The following is a 25,829-nucleotide window of genomic DNA, read 5'->3' as shown; positions in this document are numbered from 1 at the left end:
ACAAAAATACTATAGACTAAGTGACTTATAAACAACAATTTATATACACATTTATTTCTCACAATTCTGGAGGCTGGGAAGTCCAAGATCAAGGTACCAACATATTCAGTACCTGGTGAAGACTTGCTTCCTGGTTCACAGACAGCCATCTTTTTTCTTTTCTTTCTCTCTTTCTTTTTTTTAAAGGCAAGGTCTTGCCATGTTGCCAAAGCTGGACCCTAAGTCCTGGACAGCAGGTGTGCACCACCACACCTAGAAAGATGATGGCTTTTTGCTGTGTCCTCACATGGCAGAAGAGATGAAAGTGCTCCCTGGGCACTATCCCACGTAGTATAAGAGCACTAATCCTATTCACGAAGCCCATACCCTCAAGATCTAATCGCCTCCCCAAAGCCCCACCTCCTAATATCATCACATTAGGGGTTAGGATTTTAACATATGAATTTTGGGGGTAACACAAACATTCAGTCCACAAGGATGATGTCACCCCAGGATAATGGTGACCAGAAGCCCTTGAACCTTGACTTGTACACAGCTAGACTGAAACTTGTTCAAAACAGGCGAACGGAAAGCTCAAAAAAGAATATTTCCTAAGGAAAAAGTGTGTGAGATATACGTGTAAGTTTTGCAGGTAGTGGGTGGTTGCAGAGAAATTACCTGAATTTATTTTGAGAGAAATTTTACTATTTTGGATCTTTTAAAAGAATTAGCAATAAGCACGTCAAGATGGAACAAATTATTAAAGATATGTCACTGACTTCAGAAAAAAATAAAGATGCATAAAGAAGGAATCTAAACATACTACATGGCTTAACTATTAGTTTTATTTAGATAGTTATGGTAATGTAAAACACCAAACAGTGATTTAATCAACAATTGTGAAATGACCATATTGGGAAAGTGGGAAGAGAGACGATGTACATGTATTTGTAAGATGTAGGGTTCCAACAATGTAAGAAAAGAGGTGTAAGAAAACTAAATTTGTATCTTCTATTGCAGCAAATCAATAGATAATGGAGTGGCTAAAATTGAAAACTAGGAATGTAACAATATTACGAAAAATTTAAAAATGTTGCCTTGAGTGAGTGGGAATTGGGAGTGGTAAGGTATGAGGCAGGGGACTACTCTTTATTATCATCCTTGTAATATTATTGAATTTCAATCAATAGTAATATATTAACTGAATGAAAATAAATTTAAAACATAAATAGCTCTACTAAATGCTCATTGAAGTATCTTCCTATTCTAAGGATTTATATTCTATACCATTTAGCTCTACTAAATTTTAGCTCTACTAAATACTCACCGAAGTATCTTCCTATTCTAAGGATCTATATTCTATACTATCCTAAGGATCTACATTCTACACCATTAATCCAAATATGACCTATGATAAAATATAATAATATTTCAGAAATAGAATTCTTTACTTCCAGCTAAATGAATTTGGAAAAGTCCAATTAGAGAAAAACAATAGCACTTGGACTAGTCCTATTAGAAGGAGTAAGAGTTTTAACATGTGGAAATACAAAAAGTGGAATTCTAGGCCAATGGAATTGAATAGTCAATATTTATGGACCACCTATATATAACCAATCATTGATGCATTCTCTAGAGTCTCTAATTGCCTCTGGCACACAGAGCTAACCTTTACCACTCAGCCAGTAAGCCAATAAGTGAGAGATCTTTTTCACAGGCTATCTCATGTAACCCTACCATTCTATGTGGCAAATATATTAATTGAAACCCATAAGTGAGGGAACAGAATTTAAAGAAGTTAAGTCCTTTGCTCAAGGGTACCCTGCTAGTATGTGGTAGAGTCAGAATTTAAACCTGGTTATTTTCTAAAATTCCAATTCTCTTTCCATCACTCTGCCCTGCTTTTTGGCATATTTGTACATACTTTATATATTCTATATAATGTGATCAAATGAAAAAACCCTGGAGAGGCAGGGCCTTCCCTCCTCCAAGCCCACTTATTTCTGGTTCTCGCTCACCACATCCTTCCCTTCTCCTTTCACACAGCTCAAAACACAGCTAGACTTCCTACTGGAGAGAAAGCAACAATCTTGAACTGTTCAAGATTCCTACTGCAAACAACATAAGCTTCCCTTGATAGTTTAAGGAGACAGAAACTTTATTAAAAATATTAAACCCAGGCCAGGCACGGTGGCTCATGCCTGTAATTCTAGCACTTTGGGAGGCCAAGGCGGGGGAATCGCTTGAAGCCCGGAGTTCAAGTCCAGCCTGAGCAAAAAACAGCGACCTTATCTCTCCAAAGAATTTTAAAAATTAGCAGGGCTTGGTGACACATGCCTGTAGTCCCAATTACTTGGGAGCTTGAGGCAGGAGGATCACTTGATTGTCTAGGAGTTTGAGGCTGCAGTGAGTGGTGATCAAACCACTGCACTCCAGCCTGAGTGACAGAGCAAAACCCTGTCTGAAATACACACACACACACACACACACACACATACAGACACACACACACATCCCTCAGAGATCACTGGAGAGTCTGAAGGACTGAAGGAACAAGGTCAAGACTAAACTCACAGAAAAAACAAAAATATGTTTCCCACACCTTCTCCCTCCACCCACATACACACATACCAAACCAGGCAACAAAACTATTCTGGATAAGTTCACTGTTTCTGCTCCCTAAACATATAATGCCAAGACCTGACTACACTGCAATTGCTAAATCTACAGAACAAATGCCACCTCCATATGTACTTCGCAATTGCTGCTATTGCCTAAAACCCAGATGTCTGAAGCCAGCCGCATCAGCAAGATGGAAACTCCATGGAGAGCCAGGTTCTCATGTTGATGACTTCTAAATCAAGCCTCCCTTGGAAGCATCTGACAGGGCAAGCCTAGGTCACCTGTGTCCATCTGGGCTGCAAGAAAAAAAAAATGAGAATCTGACTCCTGTCTTCTGAGTTGGGGACGTGAGAATTATTACATGTGAATTATTTAAAAGGTTCTGGGAAGGCACAAATGTGACACATGGCCACTAAAAACTCATTCAAGAGAGATAAGGATTCCAGAATTATTCCCATATTTCTGGCTCAGGAAAGTAGGTGAATGATAGTGTCATTACAGAGACAGGGAGCACCCAAGGAGGAGTAGGTCAAAGTAAGTAAGGAAAATGTGGGTTTAGCGGTGGAGGTGTTGCGTTTGAGGTGCCCAAGAGATATGTAAATGGAGATGTTTAATTGAATATATGAGCCTGGAGCTTAGACGAAAGGTCAGAACTCCAGACAGTAACGTGGGCAGCATCCAAATACAGATGGCAGCTGATGCTGCAGAACAGGATGAGACTGTCAGGAGAGGCCATCATGAAGGAGAAGGGGGCAGGCCTCCAAGCCACGTAGAGCTCAGACAGCAAGTGGTTGGGCTAAAGAGGAAGAGTCAACAAGGAAGACTTACAAAGAAAGGTCAGAGCAGTAGAGTAAAGAAGCCAGACCTGGTGGAGTGCTGGAAGGCAAGGCAAAGAGTATTTCAAGGAAGATGGCACTCAGTGACGTAGTGTGTACTTGAGTATCGCTAAGAGAGTAGATCTTAAATGTTCTAACACACACACACTATGTGAGGTGGCAGACATGTTTATTAACTTTATCATTTCATAATGTACACAAATATCAAAACATCACGTTGTATACTGTAAATATACAATTTTTATTTGTTGATTGTACCTCAATAAAGCTGGTGGTGGAGTGTGAGGGGAAAGAAGGATAGGGCTCAGATCTAGCAAACCCTGTTTCAGATCTAGGAAACATCCAACAGATAATTATTTGCTTCCACCAGATTTTACTCATCATTCTATGATGTTTAATTTGGTTTGCTCTACTTATATTTGATATCAATGTACTGAAACAGGGAGCAGGTAAAAAGGCAACAAGGGTGAGGCAAAAATATTAATAAAAGCCAGAGAATAGATCCTAAAGCTCTTCCAGCTTCTGAACCACCTATCTTTGTCCTCATTGTCAGTGTCTCTCCTCTTTCCACCTCATAAACATGGATGCTTTGTTTGTGACAGGAGGCTGCCTCTGTTTTCCTGTTGGCCAGCTCATCAGAGCGCTCTGGGGCCAGGCCCTTCCTGGCCTCCCTCTGCCCACATACACTAGGCTCCAGGTGAATCTGCAGATACCTCGCCCTCTGCTTCATCCTCCTCCCCCATCTGGCTAATTCTTACTCACCCCCAGGTCCTTCTTTATATCTCACTTTCTCCAAAATTATATTCAAATCCTGCAAGCCCAAGTCTGAGTTAAGTGCTCCTGTGGTTTATTTTCCCATCATCTCCAGGACTTTCCATCACAGCAATAAAGTGGAAAGAAGTAAACTCACAGGCTTGGGCACCACACTCGTGCAAGTTAAAATCCCTGCTCCACCAACCTGTGTGGCCTTGAGCAAGTCTCTTAGTCTATTGAAGGCTGTCAGTCCCTAATCCTAGAAGGTGTTGTGAAAATTAAGAGTTTACACGTTTAAAACACTAAGCAAAGTAACTGAAAGAAAGAACTCAGTAAACTCTATCCATTATTATTATGACTATCAATATATTGTTTTATGAGGGCTAATGTCTTGTCTGCCTTTTTCAGTGAAGTGTAAACTCCTTAGGGGCAGAAACTGAATCTGTATAAAATAATTGCAAACTCAAATCACCAAGACTCACCACCTTAAAACTCCAAGTGTACATTTGAAACTTTGTGCTACACATTTTTATTTAAATACATAATGAAAAATTCAACCTCTGCATATCCTAAATCATTGATTGTCTTAGGACTCTAAGTACTTTCTCATTCTTACTTCCCTTTTACTGTTAATGGAACCACAACTCTCCCACTGACCTAGGCTCCCAACCCAACAGTCTCTACTTCTTCGCTTTTCCTTGACCCCTACACTACTCAATGTCCTTTATATTGACAATACTAGTGATAGGGCTGAGTCAGGGTGATGGTAAGGATGATGGCAGTCAGGTGAGGTTGTGATAAAAAAATAAAAATGATCACCATGGCTGAGACTAAGTTAACCTTTAAGTGTCAGTGGAAGGAACCATACTTGTGCTGAACTGTGGAAGTATACCTGAAGACAAGGATGGGGGGATCAGGAGGATGATTCTGGTATTTATAACCCACCATTTATATTAATCAATTATTAATAAATTCTTAATACCCTATGATGCCATCTGTGTGTTATAAAAAGCAATGCCAGGCTTTTTCTTTATTCTAGATAAAGTCTTTTTTTTTTTTTTTTTTTTTTTGAGATGGAGTCTTGCTCTGTCACCCAGGCTGGAGTGCAGTGGTGTGATCTCGGCTCACTGCAACCTCTGCCTCCTGGGTTCAAGCGATTCTCATGCTTCAGCCTCTGGAGTACCTTGGATTACAAGTGCCCACCACCACGCCCAGCTAATTTTTGTATTTTTAGTAGATATGGGGTTTCACCACGTTGGCCAGGCTAGTCTTGAGCTCCTGACCTCAAGTGATCCGCCTGTCTTGGCCCCCCAAAGTGCTGGAATTAGTTGTGAGCCACCGTGCCCGGCCAAGTCTATTATTTTTTAATGTAATAGTGATAAGTGGCAGAGTTTGGTAGATTTCTGCATTGCCAGAGTGATCCTTTGATCCCTAAGTTTTTTTGCATAATTAAAAAATTTTCAGTTTATTCTTGCTTCTTTCCTGTTTCTCATTTAACAAAGTAGATGAAGGGAAATTACAAAATAGTGGAAAGATTTAATATAACTGGTGATAAGTTGAGTCTCTAGGTGGAACATCGGGTGGACAGAAAAAGAGGAAGAGGCATAGATGAGGCACAGGATGCTTTTGATGTTATCAGGCCTGCTTGAGGTCTGGGGGTGACTGAACTGCCTCTGGAAAATGGCTTTGAGGTATGTGACTGTGAGATGTGAGACACAAAAGTTATGTCTCTGACACTTGGATCCTACATCTTCCTGAACATGTGGCCAAGAAGTTTTTTCAATAAAAGAACATGCCTTAGAACCATGAGAGGAAGGAATGCCAGGATTCAGGAGCTGCATGAGTCAGCTGGGCCCGATGTTTGCTGCTTCATAATGCCAAGGGCATGACTTACAGCTTCAGTCTGGTTTTCCCCAATTCAATATCAAAACATATGCCTCCATGGAGGCAAATGATGTTCCTCCACCAAGAACCAGCTTCAATGAAACTGCAGTGTCTAAGTAACTGCAGCTTTTTCTTTCTATGTATTGATGTCTGACATGATTTAAATATTTGTCTCCTTCGAAACTCGTGTTGAAATTTAATCCCTGATGTGGTAATATTGAGAGGTGGGGTCTTTAAGAGGTGATGAGTCGTGAGGGCTCTGCTCTCATGAATAGATTAATGGCTTAATGGACTAATAGCTTATGATGGGGTGGGGCTTGTGGCTTTAAAAGAAGAGGAAGAGAGACCTGAGCTAGCTCACTAAGCTGCCTCTCCATGTGATGCTCTCTGCTGCCTGGGGACTCTGCAGAGTCCCCACAAGCAAGAAGGCCCTCACCAGATGGGCTCCTCAACCTTGAACTTCTCGGCCTCGAGAGCTGTAAAAAATACATTTTGTTTCTTTATAAATTACCCAGTTTCAGGTATTCTGTTATAAGCAACACAAAATGGACTGAAACAATGACTAAGAGCAGCTGTGTTCACAGGTATCTCCATTTTCACATTTTAACTTAGTTCATCACCAAACCCATTACATCTTACTTCCCTCCTTCATACTTTATTCAAAGAAAACACTGACGAATTTCTTAAGAAAACTTGGTTAAGGACTGTCATTTGTATGAGATGGAAAAAGAGACCATTTCTGGCAAGTGAGACGAGCTGTGAGCTTCTGACCTAGGTGCTTACAAGCATTATTTCAATTTAATATTCCTAACAATCCTGCAAAGTGAGTACCGTCATTATTCTTATTTTATAGATGAGAAAATAGAGGCTTAGCGGTGTTTGTGAATGGACTAAGGTCATACAATTAGTGAATGGTAGAAATAGGATTTGAACTTCATCTGGTGTAGCCAAAGCACATCCTCCTAAGCACTAAAAAACACTGCCTCCTGGTGGCAAGATGAAGAAGTTCAACTCCATAACCAAAAGGATAAAAACCAAGGTAGATCAGGATAGAAGCACAGAAGGTAGACATAAAGCATGTCACTTGCTTAAAGAAGCCCCTGTTTTGGATTGTTTGTTCAACCCCCTTACCTACAGGCTCCCCTGCTTAGTTTCACTATCTGGTTCTTCCTTAAGAAGTTTCTTTCCTAGTTTCACTCCTTTACTCTCAGGATAGCTGAATGCAAAACCAAACAAACAAACACAGGATCACTCTGCTTAGTTCTTTAAATTATGTACCAGTCAAAACAAAAATGGCCACTCAAAACACGTACCCTGAGTCCCAGAATCACACAATCATAAGAATATACACATGGTTTCCTACGACGAAGTTATTCTTCTAAGCTTTCCATAAATCACTGCTCTTTCATCTCTGCCCTACCTATTCTATCGGTTTTTAGTTCAGTAACTATTTGTTTTCAGTAACTGGACCCTAGACCCTTCAACCAGACAACCAAAGTGCCTATTTTCCCAGCTGCTAGAAGTGTTACAGCTGACACCTGAGTCTGTGTTCCAGGACTGCCCTATGCTGAAGGGAACTGCCTTCCCCAAGGTTGCATCCTTCCATGGAGAAAGCCTGAAGCCAAGGATTTAGGGTCTATGAGGAGGTTCAAGGTCACAGCCTTCTTGCCTCACTTAGGCATAACTAGAGGCCATCCCAGCTCTAGGGTTCCCAGGGGGATTGGCTGCAGCCCTCACTGCAATTTAACTTCTCCCTCTGCCCAACCCAGTTTCCCTCTCTCCTTTATAGGTGTTCCCAAGAGCACCCTCTAATAAACTTCTTGCAGGCAAATCTAACAGTCTGTTTCTTGGGGACCCAACATAAGACAACATTCAACTCTTAACTTCAGTCATATTCACAAATACTGTCACTTTAAATAAAGTGCAGGAATGCAGTGTAAAGATACATACACCAGAAAAAGATGTGAGTATAAAGTGCAAAAATATACCAGAATGTAAAAATAATACATGACTTTAAAGTCCATGAATCAGTCTCTCTCGCATGCTGCTAGAAAGCGTGTGATTGCTTCACATTTCATAATTTTGTCATTGTAATTGTCATCACGCCACTAAAATTCCATGCCTTTCAATTTTTGTTTTTGTTTCTATCTCTAAATAAAAATGTTTAATTAAATGCCTTCTATGGACACTTCAGACCAAGTCCAAAACTTTACCTTAAGGTGAAGACTCTTACTATTTTTCCTACAAGGTTGTTTTTGGGAGGTTATTCGTTTGTCTTTTATTTTTTACCATGAACTGTTTGTCTAGTCTCCTGACATGGTAACTGGAGACACAGATCCCTCCGTCAGAGTCAGCATCAAACATGCGTAAGCATGTTTTGACTCTAGCAAACCATCAGGGAAATAATTTTTGATTGTTCTTTGAGTTAAAATTGTCTTTTACATTGATGCTAAAGACTTTCCCTAAGCAACCTCTACCACATCAGCATAAAGTGTCTGGGTTTCAAAGATTCCACCTCAAATGGCTCCCTTGTGTTCAGCACCATCACTCCCTCCTGGTATTCTTCTTCCTGAGTAACTTCCTATTGACCTCCTTTCCCTTTCAGTCTCTTGCTGAAATGGAAACATCAGAATGAAGGGGCAGGCTGTATGTGGGAAAGATGAATCACCATTAAATGAGAAACCTCAATCCTAATGCTAGTCTTGTAGAAATTGGCTTGTATGGTCCTGAGAATGGTAAAAATAATTAATACAAATAACTTTAAACGTTACTTAATAAAGTAACAAATAATACAGCTAGAAAAGAGAATGATAGGATAAAGGTTACATTTTTTATATTTAGCCATTCTTGGTCTTATAAGTGTAGAGGACAGAAAAGCTTGTGTCCAATCCTATTAATACCTTAAAGCCATGTGTGGCATTACAATCACTGAAAAAATGCTGGGTAGAGTCAGTCCACAATGACATGCTTGTCACGACGTGCTTTGGCAGGTTCTGCGTTTCCCTTTACTTATTCTAGGCTGGGTCCCTTTTGACTACTGTCAGCAGTGAAGAGGAGGAGAAACTCCTCTGATTTCTGAAGATTCACAAGTTACAAGACTATCTTATATGCTTGAGGATGGCCAGCATGTAACTGGTGACAATGAATAAAATTATATACTTACAAAGTGCAATCGTTACATTATCCTGATCATCTCTTGTGTTGAGAGCAATCTGTAGGATGGGATGAATCAAGGCAGCCAGCTGAAGTCCTGCCCTCTGGATGCCCTTGGGGGAAGGTATTTGGAGAGTAACTCAGGGGGTGATGTGTAAAGGATGTGGTAACAAATGTTATGAGTGTGTGTGTGTTCACTGACACACCAGCAATTGCCAAAGCAAAAATGGTGGCTTCGTCCCTCTCTATTGAAAAGGGCCTGCTTAGAATGTGGATGCTTAAACTGCTGTCACCTATAAAAATATTCTAGCATGAAAGGGGCCTCAAGGACACACAAAACAGAAAGTAAATGGTATCCACTGAAGTTAGCAATGTAGCAGGGCCACAGGAAACAGAGGGTGATTGCCCAAGGGCACACACACCCTAAACATAGCCCTATTTCTAATGTTCAAATTAAGGAAAAAAACAATTAAGTGAAATCCTTAGGTGAGTCATCTTATCATGAATTAAAAATTACTGAAAAAAGAGGGCAATTATAACCTAACAATTCTAATTCCTGATATTTACTGTAGGAAACAAATATATAAACTCATTTAAATAAATGACTATTCACAATTTTAGCAGTAAAACATGAAAATATTATCTGAACATGCAAAACTAAGAGACTAACCACCAAAGTGACTCAGGAAATGATTCACCATGTTGCATAAGCTGAAAACAATTAAGTTACTACATAATATGTAGAAGATGGCCTAAATGTTATAAATATATATATGCAGCAGGAGTTTGTAATAGCAGATAACAATTTTAGCCCTAACTATGAATAAGTTAAACTCCAAAAACATACTCCGCAATTACACAGATTAGAGACTGGCCCCTCTTCTGGACCCAGGCCCACATTATCAGACTGAAGGAGGTTAAAGCTTATTTTCTGAGGACAAGGAAGAACACGGTGAAGGGTAAGGTGGGAGAGGTGGGGAAGCATAGGCAACGTCATGTCAGGAAGTGGAGAAGGAGGTGAATCCTCATGTCCTAAGTATTCTCTAGGCCCAGCCACAACTCTGGGAATAGGAACAATTGTACCTACGTTCAGACAGAGAAACCAAGATGCAGAGGAAAGAGGATAGGTTACTTGCCTGAGGTTACAAAGGTGTAAGTAGAGGAGTCAAAATTTGATCCCAGGGGCTGGACGCACTGGCTCATGCCTGTAATCCTAGAACTTTGGGAGGCCTAGGTGGGCAGATCAATTGAGGTCAGGAGTTCGAAACCACCCTTGTCAACATGGTGAAACCCCATCTCCATTAAAAATACAAAAAAATTAGCTGACTATGGTGGTGGGCACCTGTAATCCCAGCTACTTGGGAGGCTGAGGCAGGAAAATTGCTTGAACCCAGGAGGCGGAGGTTGCAGTGAGCCAAGATCGCGCCACTACACTCCAGCCTCAGTGACAGAGTGACGCTCCGTCTCAAAATAAATAAAAATAAATAAATAAATAAATAATTTGATCCCAGAACTTTTACTTCCAGAGGCTGAAATCTTAACCCCATACCATTCTGATTTCGCATAAATAAAATACTGAAAGCACATTAACCCATACAAATACACAAACACACGCAACTTCATGACACTAATGGAAAAGAAGTACTAATGACAGCATATATATAATTCTACAAGATCTAGCATGATACTTCAATTCCCCTTCCCAGCTATACAATATTAAAAGGCATCTAAATTTCCTGAGGGTCAGTGCAGTGACGTAGCCAGAACACACTGAATTCTGGGAGAAAAATTGGATTTAATATTTCTTACAGATGAACAAATCTTATTCACTGCTGGTAGCATAGGGAGATACAACTTGTTTGGAACATAATGCTGTATTATCTATTAATTTTGAAGACACATACATCTTATGACACAGCACTCCCAGTCCCAGCAAAACTTTTAGCAGCACTGTTAAAGCCAAAAAACGGGGAAACCTGTCAAAGGGACAAATAAATTGTGGCATATTCATGGATACTCATGTGCTGGAATACATTACAGCTGTGAAAATGAACTGCAGTTATGACATAATGAAGATCAGCAAGTTACAGAGAAATGTATATAACATTTTATTTATTTAGAAAATATATATATACATATATATGTATGTGTATATATATATACAGAGAGAGAGAGAGAGAGAGACGGAGTCTTGTTCTGTCACCAGGCTGGAGTGCAGTGGCACAATCTCGGCTCACTGCAACCTCCACCTCCCAGGTTCAAGTGATTCCCCTGCCTCAGCCTCCCGAGTAGCTGGGATTACAGGTGCCTACCACCACGCCTGGCTATTTTTTTTTTTTTTTTGTATTTTAGTAGAGATGGGGTTTCACCATGTTGGCCAGGATGGTCTCGATCTCCTGACCTCATGATCCACCTGCCTCGGCCTCCTAAAGTGCTGGGATTACAGGCGTGAGCCACTGCGCCTGGCATATTTAAATTATAAAAATGTGTAAAAACTTAATATATTGTTCATTGTTATAAAACTTAAATGAAAAGCAAAGAGATAATAAGACACAAAATTTAGTCGTAACTTCAGGGAACTGGAAAGTGGCTAGAACCAGAGGACAGACGGGAACTTCAGAAATAATGATAACACTCTATTAGGTTGGTGCAAATGTAATTGCAGTTTTTCCCATTTAAAAGTAATGGCAACTGCCACAGCTACTTGTGCACCAACCTAATACTAATATTTCATAAATTGGGTGGTAGGTACATAGCTATTCATTGAGCTGGTGTACTTTTACACCTTAAACATGTGCTTAAAAGTATTCTGTATGCAGTATTCAACAATTTTAAGAAATCAAGGCCAGGTGCGGTGGCTCATGCCTGTAATTCCAGCACTTTGGGAGGCCGAGGTGGGTGGATCACTTGAGGTCAGGAGTTCGAGACCAGCCTGGCCAACATGGTGAAACTTTGTCTCTACTAAAAATATAAAAACTTAGCTGAGCTTGGTGGCGTGCACCAGTAATCCCTGCTACTCGGGAGGCTGAAGCTGGAGAATCGCTTGAAACTAGGAGGCAAAGGTTGCAGTGAGCCAAGATTGCACTACTGCACTCCAGCCTGGGCAACAGAGCGAGACTCTGTCTCCGAAGAAAAAATGAAAAGAAAAGAAATCAAATGTTCTCACTGAATTTTTTTAAGTATTGGTAACTTGACATACCATACAAATTTTTTGCAATGATTTATGAAGATTTACATTTTAAAAATCAACTTTCCAAAATTGAGAATGTCATTTTACTTTTTTGCTTTGTATGTCTAATTTATTTGGGGCCAATTATTCTTAGTCTAGGCTGCTTATGCGAAAAAGGTAAAAAAAAAACCCCGAATATCAAAAAAATTATTATTTCTTTTATTAAGCCCATTTCTTTTTGTGGCTGTTACAAAAGCAATTTAAATCATTACTGAAAAAAAATCCAGAAAATGTAGCCAAACAAAAGCAGACAAAGAACAACACTCATAATCCCATCATCCAGAGAGAGTAGCACTACAGGTATTAACTCTTCTGCAGAAATCCCTTCAGATCATTTTCATTGCTATCCGTAAATTAATATAATTATGGAAAGTGTTTATTTTTGTTGTACATGCTTTATCATCAAGCATTATAGTCAGTCTAAATCAAAAGGAAGAAAACATTTAAATCTATCCCTTCTCTCTGTCTCTGTATCCTAAGGGATTTGTGAAATGATTCAGCCATTTCCCCGAGGCAGGAAAAAAAATAAAGCATGACAGAAAATAGTTTTTGTTATAAATGTCAACTCGAATCAATTTGGTATTGGTTGCATGTACTTGAGCTATGAATTCTCAGTACTGAGGGCTCAGGAAGAGAAAGGTGAAGTAAGAGCATTGAGACCTTGTATCTGCCACCCCGGCCTACAGGGCCTCTGCTTATGTGACAGCTGTTACCTCTGTTTCCCCAGCTACGTGCTCAAGAATGCTCTCTGCTATGTTCTGCACTTTTTTCTGGACCTTCCTCCTTTGCTGAAAGATACCTAGTTTACTCTGTCTGATATAGAAAATGTATGTAAATTAAGAATTTTAAGGTACCACGTTTGTCTTGAAGTGAAAAAAAAATACTCTTAAAATATTATAAAGGATGCTTGGAAATCTGTAGTGGTTAGAAGTATTTAACATTTTAGTCTCTTAATTGGCAATATCATACATTGTATATTATCAAGAGTTCCCTAAGAAGGTAAGACCACTGAAAAGGAGAGCCTCAAAATTTCAATTCCATGCTTTATACTGGTGACTATGGATGTTCATTTTCATTTCAGGGATATTATAGTGAAAGGAGGGATCAAATTGAGAAGAAATTGCAAAGAGTATGGAATTAGACTAGGGTCTCATATATTAAATCTCAATAAAATTTTAGACATCACATAATAAAGGTCCATTTTCATAAAATCTCACGTTACCACAAGCCAGATTATAAGCTGTCTTGGTAGAGTACATCTGGGCTTTGGGATGACTCCACTACCAGAGACAAGGGTGCTGGTTCCTGATTCAACATAAACACAATGCTACTGTAGGCTGAAAAGATCCTTCTTTAATTAGTTGTCCCAGCCTTCTCCTTTGTGCTTCAAGACAGGCAACTTTGTGTAGTAGAAAAAGCAGACACTTAAAACATTTTTAATGCATCTTCAAATCCTACTTCATTCACTAGCTAGTTGGCCTTGGGAGGGTTACTTAGCCTCTCTCTCTCTGATTCTTGTCTGTAAAATAAAAATATAATGCCTATCTTGCAGTAATGTTGTGAAGAGAAGCAGGATAATGTGTGAATCACCTAGCACAATGAATAGCTCATAGTCTGAGCTTAATAAATGTTGGATGTGTCATGTATACCAGGGGAATAATAATATAGTATTTAATAAATAAATTGCTATTTATTTTCATTTTAAAAATTTTATGGATTTTGGTGCTCTATATATCCACGGGCTCCTTTTCCAGCTTTAAGAGACAATTTAAATTTATTTCTTTGTAAGACTGCCTCTCTAAACTTTTCATAATTTCTGTGGCTTGCCATTTCTTTCCTGAGGTATGATCATAGGCAGAATTGCAAAAGGCACTCTCAAGGCAGACACACCATGGCTCAGTAGACTCAGAGCTGGGACCAACCAGAAGAAGAATGCCTGTAACTATTTGTAGGTACCAGCAGGCTGGAGAGCACAGGTATGACATGGGCTGCTTCAAGACTTAGAGGTAACTTTCATTCCCTGAGGGTGAAGGATGATGGGGCGAATGGGGGGTATACAGAGACTAAACTGGCCTTTAGTGACAAAAACAAACAAAAAGTATTCCCTTCATCCTTCGATATTGTCACCTGCTTGTGATCTAGGTGATTTCCTACTCATTAGGTTGCTCTGAGATTTAGGCAGCTCCAAGGCACGGAGAATCTGGGATTGTAAAAAAGAAAATAAAGTCGGGAAGTAGGTAGATCCCTACCTCTCTTTCACCCCTACAAGGGCATGAATTCTTGAACTGCAGGAGACAGAAAAGTCTGAATTCTTCCCCAGTCTCAGGCAAACCGCTAAGTCTTGTAACTGTGTAGTCTCTGAGACCTGACATTCCTTACTAGCCACTGTGCCAATACATCAGATTCTCAACCCCTGCTCAGGATGAAGCCCTTTCACATACATATTTTATGTCATTTTAATAATAAAATTAGGAAATATCTCCCCAAATTTCATAACAGAATAAATTAGAAGGAATTAGAAGCAGAGGCTTCTAACTCCAAGGTGAATTATTGTCCCCTGGGCCATAGCTACATCCTCCCACTCTTTATTCCTTCCAGTCCCCTCACCTTCCAGCCTGCAACCCAAAATATTATCTTTAGGAAACTCTCACCAAATGTGGACACACACAATTTCACAGCCATAATGAGGAGCAGAATTATGCTAAGAACAGAGAGACAGTATAAGATAGTACAAGTAAGTACAAGTAATTATACAGTAGGCAATCCAAGTGAGAATGGATTTTGGAACCAGAATGCCTGGGCTCACATCCTCATTTCTCCACTTAACTGAGTTATCTGAGTAATCTTGGTCAAGTCCCTTCCCCTTCTATGTTTAAATTTCCTTATCTGTCAAATGGAGATAATAGTAGTACCTATTTAATGAAGTTGTTGTGAAGATCACATAAGTTAATGTACATGAAACACTTAGACGAATGCTTGTTATATGACACAAACTATAAGTATTAATTCACATTACCAAATCGGCAAATCAATTTTCTAACTCAAGAATTGCAGGCACTGAAACCACTCAACCACAAAGGAGAAATAAAGTGAAAACGCCATTCTGAAACAGTGTTACATTCCCAGGAAGGGTCTTCTTTGTTTTTCTCATTTTGTACACCTCCAGACAATTTATGAAAACACATTTTTAAAAATCTCTATGGTATAGTTCAGAGCTGAGTCAGAATAAGCAATTTCTACAGTGAATTCAGATATCTTAAGCCTACCAGCTAATGCTAGCTCATAGCTGAAGACCTTTCACATACCCAATAATGATCATTTAAATATCTTAAATCCATCAGTGTAGATATCCAAATCCTTTTGAGACAGAATTTTTTCACATTGACCTTTCATCTCACCATGGAAAAGAATAACCACTAAGAGACACACAATCTACAGATTATGTGCCCAACTTTCTTCATATTGTCGGCACAAGCCAGGCACCATGCTGGCCCTGAGAAATACAACAGAGAGCTATACAGACAGTCCCTTACCTCATAGAGCTGAAAATTGAGAGTCGTGTGTGCTCTCCAACAGTTGCCACTAACCGTATATGACTATTTCAGCTCAAAATTAATTAAAATTAAATATTAATAAAAGTAAAAATGTATTTCTTCAGTCATGCTAGCCACATTCCAAGTGTTTCATAGTCATATGTGCTTAGCGGCTACTGTACTGGACAACAGAGATATAGAATATTTCCAGCATTATAAAAAGTTCTATTGTGTATTGCTGACCTAGAGAAAGATAAAAATAAGTACACAGGCAATGAGAATACAGTGTGAAAATGCTATGACAGAAAAACACGGGATGCTGAAGGAAAAATCCATAAAGTCAGACTTGGTAAGAGATAGAGATTAGAGAAAAATTCCTAGAGTTAGTGACATCTAAGCTGAGACTGTTTGTTTAACAAACATCTTCTGAGCATGTGCCATACTCCATATATACCATGTGCTGGAGATACAGGAAAGAATAAACAAAGGCTCTTTCTCATGGAGCTTTAGTGGAGGAAGATAATAGACAAACACACTCCTGAGATAACTTCTGGTTATGATGAGTGCTATGGAGAAAAAAACAGGATACCAAAAAGAGGCTACTTCAATCCACTGAAAAGGTAGGACTCGGTTGAGTCTGAGAGTCTTAAAAACATAGTGGCACAAGCTTCATGGTTGTGTGATTTTTTTTTTTTTCCATCAGTGCTCAGTCACTCTGGAGAAAGTTCAAGAAAGTCAGACTGTTGGGGTCTTGTAACAGTAGAATGGTGGGTCCATAGAATTAAGAGTATGGCAAGGGTTATTAATGCTCAGGACCATGAAATCCAACTTTAACAGAAAAGGCAGTGAAGACAGGTGGACTAATACACACTGAGAAAATAGGTCGAAAATTGCAGATCTGAATGGGGCAAGAGCAGACAAAGGGCAGGGACAACTGGCCACAGGATTGAAAGGACAGTCAGAAAGCCAGGTAGGCAATGGTTAGAGAGCGAAATGTTCAAATTTTATTGTTCAGAGAAGAAAAGTTCCAGGGAGTGGCCATAGAACTGGGTGGACAAAAGAGACTAGAGGTGAAAGCAATGCAGGTGAAAATGCATAGATGTGAGATTCTGACTTGCCCCTTAAGGCACGACTCAGGATTCATTCCACAAGGTCACCATAGACCTACTTTATTTTTTTTCCCTCACAAAGACTACTAGACCTATCACATCACTCTATGCCCATTTCAGGGAACAACTTTTCTTTTTTCAAGTCACCTACTTGGATTGAAAGTAGGAACATAACTACATCTGTTAATGGGCTGGTGTCTGCTCAGATCAGCAACCAAGTACCCAAATTCCCCAGCTGGAATTGATTCTCCTTGATAGAGAATGTCCTACAGCTCTAGGATCCTCCCATGTTCCCAGCAAAAGCCAGAGGATCACTTATTCTTGGCTTTCAGGCCTAACCTTGCCTGTAAAAACAAGATCAGTCTAAGACAATGGAGACTCATTTAAAGAGCAGCAAGAAAATCCCCTAGCCTCAAATAATTCCCCCAACTGGGTTTACCTTTGCACATTGGCTTTAATAACTGCCTTCTCTGGCCTTAAAAAAAAACGAAAGCAAAATGTCATTCTTACTCCCAGCCTTTCCCCTCATTTTAGCTTCTACCATGAGAATCGTTTGTGCTTCAGCCAAGTCTCCATGGTCTGCAACCAAATTAGGAACCCTGACATCATGCCCACAATAAGTGAACTGGCAGATAAAACCTGGCAAAATCATCATGCAAAGTAAACTTTCCAGAAACATGGTCTGCCCTTTCTCTAACTTATAATGCCTAGGGTATTCCTACTTACCCTTCCAGACCTTGCTCTTTTGACTCTCCATGTTAATGAAGACTTTTGCAACCCTTAGCCACCTTCACCTATAAAACACTTTCTCCTATATGACACTACTGTTTCTCTACGGCAACTTTAAAAAAATCTATCTGGTCACCTTATAAAACCATTTGTGTTGGGAAATGATATTTTTAAGTTCATCTTTATTTTTCTGGTACTCTTGTAATATCTAATACATCAAATGTATGTAATGAATATTTTTGGTAGAAAAGAAGAAAAAGTAGGACCAAGGGAAAGAGGGAGGAAGGAAAGAAAGAGTGCATGAAATCAGGAAGGAGAGGAACAATGGGTCAGTTGGAGAGAAATGATGAAATTCTAGATGTTCCTATTAAAAAAGGTGGAGGCAGGAATAAGTAGAGAAGTGGCTATGAAACCTATTCTGAACCTAAGTTGGCATTAGTCTCTAGAGTCTAGAAAGTCTATAATGTTCCTTTACAACAATTGAATCTGCATTCCTGTGTTGTCTTACATTTTACCTGTAGAGGAAAGCAAAGCTTAGTGAAGAGGAAGCTAAAGTCAAAGACCTGGTTCTTGGTTGTGTGGCTAGTTGGTCCTGTGACCCCGAATGAACCACTTAAACCCCCTGAATCTCAGTGTCAGCAGGCTAGTCATATCTGCTCTATGTCCTTCTGGGGAAGTTCAAGTGAGATAATGGAAGTGAAAAATCTTTGTAAAATCTAAAGGGCACTGAGGATGGATGAAATTTCTGTCACTGGATTTATAGCTACATGGCTTCCAGATCTACCGTCCCCCAGGCTGAAGTGTAGATTCAGTTGACTCAGGCTGTCTCATCTATGTACATAACAAGAAGTACACCTCACTTTCACCTCACTTTCATCACAGATAAGTTAGACAACATCACATATACTCATATGATATGGTTTGGCTCTGTGTCCCCACCCAAGACTCACCTTGAATTGTAATAAGCCCCACGTGTTGTAGGAGGGACCTGGTGGGAGGTAATTGGATCATGGGGCTGTTGGGGGCAGGGGGCGGGGGTGGTTTCTCCATGCTGTTCCCATGATATCGAGTGGGTTCTCATGAGATCTGATGGTTTTATGTGTCTGGCATTTCCCCTTCTGGCACTCATTCTGTCTCCTGCTGCACTGTGAAGGGGTGCCTTCTGCCTAGATTGTAAAATTCCTGAGGCCTCCCCAGCCATGCAGAACTGTGAGTCAATTAAACCTCTTTTCTTTGTAAATTACCCAGTCTCGAGTATTTCGTCATAGCAGCATGAGTATGAACTAATACGGTAAATTGGTACTGAGACAGTGGGGCACTGCTGTAAAGATACCCGAAAATGTAGAAGCGACTTTGGAACTGGGTAACAGGCAGAGGTTAGAACAGTTTGGAAGGCTCAGAAGAAGACAAGAAGATGTGGAAAAGTTTGAAACTTGCTAGAGACTTGTTGAATGGTTTTGACCAAAATGCTGATAGTGATATGGACAATGAAGTCCAGGCTGAGGTGGTCTCAGATGGGGATGAGGAACTTCTTGGGAGCTGGAGCAAACGTCACTCTTGCTACACTTCAGCAAAGAAACTGGCAGCATTTTGTCCCTGCCCTAGAGATCTGTGGAACTTTGAACTTAAGAGAGATGATTTAGGGTATCTGGTGGGAGAAATTTCTAAGTGGCAAAGTGTTCAAGAGGAAGCAGAGCATAAAAGTTTGGAAAATTTGCAGCCTGACCATGTAGTAGAAAAGAAAAACCTATTTTCTGGGGAGAAATTCAAGCCAGCTGCAGAAATTTGCGTAAGTAATGAGAAGGCAAATGTTAATCACCAAGTAAATGGGGAAAATGTCTCCAGGGCATGTCAGAGACCTACACAGCAGCCCCTCCCATCACAACCTCGGTGGCCTAGGAGGGAAAAATCACTTCCTGGGCTGGGACCAGGTGCCCCCTGCTCTATGCAGCCTTGGGAAACGGTGCACTGCATCCCAGCTGCTTCAGCTCCTGCTATGGCTAAAAGGGGCCAATGTACAGCTCAATCCAGTGCTTCAGAGGGTGCAAGCTCCAAGCCTTGGTAGCTTCCACGTGATTTTGGGCCTGCAGGTACGCAGAAGACAAGAATTGAGGTTTGGGAACCTCTGCCTAGATTTCAGAGGATGTATGGAAATGCCTGCGTGTCTAGGCAGAGGTGTGCTGCAGAGGCAAAGCCCTCATGGAGAACCTCTGCTAGGGCAGTGTGGAAGAGAAATATGAGATAGGAGCCCCCACACAGAGTCCCTACTGGGGCACTGGCTAGTGGAGCTGTGAGAAGAGGGCCACCGTCCTCCAGTCCCCAGAAAGTAGATCCACAAACAGCTTGCCCCATGTGCCCGGAAAAGCAGCAGACACTCAACACCAACCCGTGAAAGCACCCGGGGGGGGGGGGGGGGGAGCTGTACCCGGCAAAGCCACAGGGGCAGAGCTGCCCAAAGCCATGGGAGCACACCTCTTGCATCAGCGTGCCCTAGATATGAGACATGGAGTCAAAGGAGATCATTTTGGAGCTTTAAGATTTGACTGCCCTGCTGGATTCTGGCCTTGCATGGGGCCTGTAGCCCCTTCTTTTTGGCCAATTTCTCCCATTTGGAATAAGTGTATTTACTTAATGCCTGTACCCTTATTGAATCTAAGAAGTAACCAACTTGGTTTTTTGGTTTTACAGGCTCACAGGGAGAAGGGACTTGCCTTGTCTCAGATGAGACTTTGGACTTGGACTTTTGGGTTAATGCTGAAATGAGTTAAGACTTTGGGGGACTGTTGGAAGGGCATGATTGTGTTTTCAAACGTGAGGACATGAGATTTGGGAGGGGTCAGGGGTGGGAAGTTATAGTTTGCCTCTGGGTCCCCACCCAAATCTCATCTTAAATTGTAATAATTCCCACATGTCGTGGGAGGCACCCAGTGGGAAGTAATTGGATCATGGGAGTTGTTTCCCCCATGCTGTTGTCATGATAGTGAGTGAGTTCTCATGAGATCTGGTGGTTTTATATTCTTCTGGCATTTTCCCTGCTGGCACTCATTCTGTCTCCTGACACCCTGTGAAGAAATGCCTCCACCATGATTGTAAGTTTTCTGAGGCTTCCCCAGCCATGCAGAACTGTGAGTCAATTAAACCTCTTTCCTTTATAAATTACCCAATCTTGGGTATTTCTTCATAGCAGTGTGAGAACAGGCTAATACATCATAGTTTTCACAATTCCCACTTTTTTTTTCCTGCATCTACTATGTTGGTATGGATTCACAATATTCCTCAGCTTAGTGTTCATCTCAGAAAGACAGTCAGTCACAGCAGCAAAACCTGCTCCAGGTCAATCTGGAGAGACAGCCATCTCCTCTTTCCACCTCACCTAGAGAGGAATTAAAACAAGGGTAGGTGGGGGAAGATTTTCCTAGTCCTCAACCCATTGCTTTTGGATCTAGGCCTGGCATACATGAGCAAGGTGACTGAAATAATCATTTTCCTTATTTTTAAGGTGGTGCTTACCATTGACTAGAATACAAGAGAGATACACTAACTCCTGAGTCTTCCCTTTTTCCACTGCCTTGCACACCTCTCCTTTCTTCTCACTTTCACTTCCATAGCCTTCCCGAATAACAAATCTGCAGTAGCAAATGAAATTCTAGGGTGAGTTTTCTCCTTTCTCTTTCTGACAAATCACTTTTCTCTCCCAAATTCACCCACACCAGCCAAAGGAGGATGTAAGGAGATTTAAAAAGTAATTGCAGGAGCTATTTTGGAACCTCATTAAGTAATGGGGTTTGGCATAAATCTGTCTGGCTATTATTTTCCCCCAGGATGGGTCATCCCAAATTTTCTGATCTAGTAAGCAGAAATAACAGGAAAAACCTACACTTTTTTTTTTTATTTTATGAAGTTTCACTTTCCCCAAGTAGGGAGTATGGTCTGTATAAACTGGGGTATTTGAATACTAATGCTTAATATGAGGATGCCAATATTAGGGGCTAAATGTCAGAAGATCTGAAAAGCCCATGAGAAGAAGATGGAAAGAGACTATTCCAAGATAGGGGAAATGGGGGCAGAGCCACGGTGACAAGAGGGCTTCTCCCCTGATATTGAAGCAATATGGTATCATGGCTGCAGGCATGGACTCCAAACCCACACTGCCCACAGCAGCAGCCATAAGCCACACATAGCTCTCAAACATCCTAAATGTGCAACTGAGGAACTGAATTTTATATTGTATTTAGTTTTAATTTAAAACTCATATTCAATTCAGTTATTGAAAATAAGTATGATTGAAATAAGTTAATATGTAAACCTTCATTTTCAACTAAATTCTATGAAATCTAAATACTAATGAAATATTTCTGATTAAAATTTATCATTCAAATTGAGATGTGCTGTAAGATTAAAATACACACCAGACTTCAAAGACTTAATACAAAAAATGTGAAGTGTCTTATTAGTGATTTTTATAGTGATTACATGTTGAAGTGATAATATTTTGGATATATTGGGTTTAATCAGATATATTAAATTGACTTCATTTGTCTCTTTTTACTTTTTTGAGGTAGCTACTGGAAAATTTTAAATTACACATGTGCTTGCATTATATTTTTATTGGACAATGCTTTTCTGGAGCATGGACTACATGAGTTCAAATTCCGTTTCTACCACTTTCTAGCTAGGAGATGTGCTCAAATGTGTTTTCTGGGTCTTTTATGAAAAATGAGCCAATAATAATACCTACGACATAGAGTTGGTGTGAAATACAAGTGAATTATATGTGTCACAGGATGTTTCAGGGGTTGTTTCACCAGCCGGAAACCCCTGTGTCCAGTGGCACCTTTGCCTGAGTTTTGCTTGGGCCTGCTGGGCTCATTCCACCCACTCAGCCTGGCAGGCTGTGCTTGGCCTACACTACCAGCCCAGATCCCATGCCTGCCAAGGGTGAGCCAGGCACAGAGCAGCAAGGGGTGTATGAGCGAGCAAGTGTGGGGTCCAGCCACTACATACAGCCAGGCACTCCAGCTGCTGCGGCAGGGCAGGCAGCTCCAGGTGCCAGCATAGGCACTGGCTCCATGTGAGGCTACGACTGGACCAGACGTACTGCAACTGGAGTCTGGACAGGGGGAATGCAGTAGCATCCAAAAGCTTGCAGATGCCAGAAACCACAGACCTCCAAAGAGGGTGTTACAGCCCTTGCCCGTGGACCCCCTTGGTCTGGGCCACAGCTCCTCTTTCTCATAGCCTGCAACATAGTGAGTGGGGGGGCATGTTTCTGCCCTGTTTGTGTTACAGCTCTTTGAGTCTCACCATTCAGCGGTCCTGAGTTCTTGCCCCATGTCCAGGAAGAATGAACTAAGTGGACAACTGGAGGGTGAGCAAGGTGGAGAGGAGCTTTATTGAGTGACGGAACATCTTTTGGGAGAGCCAAAGTGGGTAGCTCCTATACACAGGCAGGTCATCCCGATGAGTGTCCAGCTCTTAGCAGAGAGGAGACCCAGAGTGAGTAGTTCCTATCTGCAGGCACGTCTTCCTGATGAGCTGAGGAGACCCGAATTGGGTAGCTCCTTCCGCAGCTAGTAGTCCCGATGTCTATGTGAGTCTAGCTGAATCTGTGGTTTTTATGGGCTCAGAAGAGAGAAAGTGTGTAGCTATTGGTCCATGGGTAGTCATAGGTGGGCCTGGAAAAAGCACCGTAAGTTCTCACTCCAGGCTGCAGACTCCACCCAACACTGACATCCTGGCCCCCATGCTTCGGGCCATCCTTGGTTTGAAGATGGGGCTTCACTGAGGACCCACCCCTTTCTGCCCGGGATCCTGTCTTCCTCCTGTCTCCATTAATCATGTTGTCCACAGGCACCCAGGCTGTTCATGGCAAGGTCATGACAGTGCCTGGGCTCAGCTACAACTTTGCTCCACACTGGAGCAGATGCCAGGTGCAGGGAGAGGCCAGGGAGTGACAGCAGGCACTTCTGAGGCTGCAGGGGGAGAGGGGGCTTCCAAACCCCCAAGAGCACAGCAACGCTGGGTCCGGAGCTGCAGCTGGGTGGCTGCAGCCATGCCCAGGGAGCGCCGGTCTCCCGCTCTGCCAACTCAGAAGCAGGCAGGGCTCCCACCTGTTCCTGGCTCCCACAGGCTCTGTGGAGCACATAGGTCCAGCCACGCCTCCCCTGCTACAGCCAGCATCTTCACAGTGGCTGCTCTAGATAGGCTTCTGCTGCCATCACATGTAAGTGTGTAATTCATGAATAGTTCATGTCAGATGGTGTGTTCAATATATGTTACCTATTATTATGCTTATAGCTGTCAAGGTTGTGGGAACAGCAAGAAACTGGAAAAAGACTGTGAAATGTGAGAAAGAAAAAATTTTTCTCTTTCTTCTGAAAGGTTTGTAGAAAATATCCATTCAGATCTGGGTGGAAAATGACTGAGACCTTGCTCCCAGGGCATACAGCTGCGAACTAGGACACCACTGACATCCCCTCATGGGTTGTGGATTAGAACATTCTCTGTCTCCTGAATACTTTCCTACAAAATCCCAAAAGGAACAACTAATGCAAGGCTGCCCTGATATAATTTAGAAAGCGATATTAGTAAAAATGTGGCACTGAACCACAAGTGTGAAGGCTCTCTGCCACAACTAGCCTTATACCTTTCAGAAAGTCCTTAGTTTCTCTGGGCTGTGTTTCCTCATCAACTATATAGAGATAATAGGAAGTGCTATTATGAGGATTAAATAAAATGGCAGGGTAGAGAGAGGTCTGTAAATTACATAGTACTGTACCAATGTCAATACCTTTTACTTTTAGAACCATTACTGCAGGACTAGCTTTCCTCCTGGACAAAACATATAGATGCTTCTATAGGATTATTTCCAGAGATCATGAAGACCTACCAGTCTTCCAAACTTTCTCTAAACTGGTCTATGGTAAAGTGGTCAAATCCTATGCTGTAGAAAGTTCCAATAGTCCTTTGGGAAACAAAAATGCAAAAGACATCCAATTTAGGGATAAACTAGTAAATCGCCATCATCTATTAACATCTTGTCTCTTTAGAGCTTGCAGTGACCTGATAAGTCTTTGAGGAAATGAGCCACAGTTTAGGTAGGTTTTCATTTATTCTTTTACTCCTTAAATCAACAGATGTACACGTGTGTGTGTGTGTGTGTGTGTGTGCGCGCTATAGCATGTTACTGAAATAAGAATTACTAAAGCAGGATAAGAAAAATGGATCAGGACTGCAGGGGGGAGTGGATAATGTGATTTCAATTGGGTAGTCAGACTATGCCTCACTGAGAAGGTACCATTTAAGCAAAGACTTGAAGGAGTTGATTATGCAGCCACCTTGGGAAGAATGTTGCAGAAAGAGGAAAAAACTCTTGTGAAAACTCTAGGACAGGAGCACACCCATGACTAAATGAAATTGAAACAAAAAAATATGAAATATAAATGAAACAAAAAGCTGGTTCTTTGAAAAGATAAATAAAATTGATAGACCATTAGCAAGATTAACCAAGGAAAGAAGAAAATCCAAATAAGCTAATAAGAAACGAAATGGGAGATATTACAACTGACACCACAGAAATACAAAAGATCATTCAAGGCTATTATGGACACCTTTACGTGCATAAACTAGAAAACCAAGAAAAGATGGATAAATTCCTGGAAATATGTAACTCTCCTAGATTAAATCAGGAACAATTAGATACCCTGAACAGACCAATAAGAAGCAGCGAGATTGAAATGGTAATTTAAAAATTACCAACAAAAAAGTCCAAGACCAGACAGATGCACAGCAGAATTCTACCAGACATTCAAAGAAAATTTGGTACCAATCCTATTGACACTATTCCACATCATAGAGAAAGAGGGAACCCTCCCTAATTAATACTATGAAGCCAGTATCACCCTAATGCCAAAACCAGGAAAGGACATAACAAGAAAAGTACAGACCCAATATCCCCAATGAAATAGATCCTAAAATCCTTAACAAAATACTAGCTAACCAA

At 41.0% G+C, this 25,829-nt stretch overlaps 1 protein-coding gene across 6 annotated transcripts in view; it reads right to left on the bottom strand.

The window, feature by feature from the left end:
• Positions 1-25,829, bottom strand: part of AIM2 (absent in melanoma 2) — a 132,423-nt gene that overhangs the window by 26,152 nt on the left and 80,442 nt on the right. The gene's annotated exons all lie outside the window — the stretch shown is intronic.

The sequence above is a fragment of the Pan troglodytes genome, chromosome 1 (genome assembly GCF_028858775.2).
Source record: "Pan troglodytes isolate AG18354 chromosome 1, NHGRI_mPanTro3-v2.0_pri, whole genome shotgun sequence".
NCBI classification, from domain to species: Eukaryota; Metazoa; Chordata; class Mammalia; order Primates; family Hominidae; genus Pan; species Pan troglodytes.
This window is presented reverse-complemented; position numbering and strand designations above follow the sequence as displayed.